Source organism: Mirounga leonina, unplaced genomic scaffold, assembly GCF_011800145.1.
Source record: "Mirounga leonina isolate KUSES-001 unplaced genomic scaffold, KU_Mleo_1.0 Mir_125, whole genome shotgun sequence".
Taxonomy (NCBI): domain Eukaryota; kingdom Metazoa; phylum Chordata; class Mammalia; order Carnivora; family Phocidae; genus Mirounga; species Mirounga leonina.
The window spans coordinates 52891635-52891881 of NW_023270305.1; positions in this window are offsets into that span (position 1 = coordinate 52891635).

Here is a 247-nt window from a genome sequence, read left to right on the forward strand (position 1 = left end):
TTTGTCTTAAGGACACCCTAGCACTCCCACCCTCAAGAACCCCAAATGCAAAGCCTATGTCAAGTATAGAATCTAAACCCAAATTTTGTTTTTATGAAGATGACTGCCCATTCTCTATTTTCTAAACTGCTATTAGGACAAAAAAATAAGAATAAAAATAAGAAGAAGAAGAGAGAGAAAGAAAGCAAGGAAGAAAGAAAGAAAGAAAGAAAGAAAGAAAGAAAGAAAGAAAGAAAGAAAGAAAGAA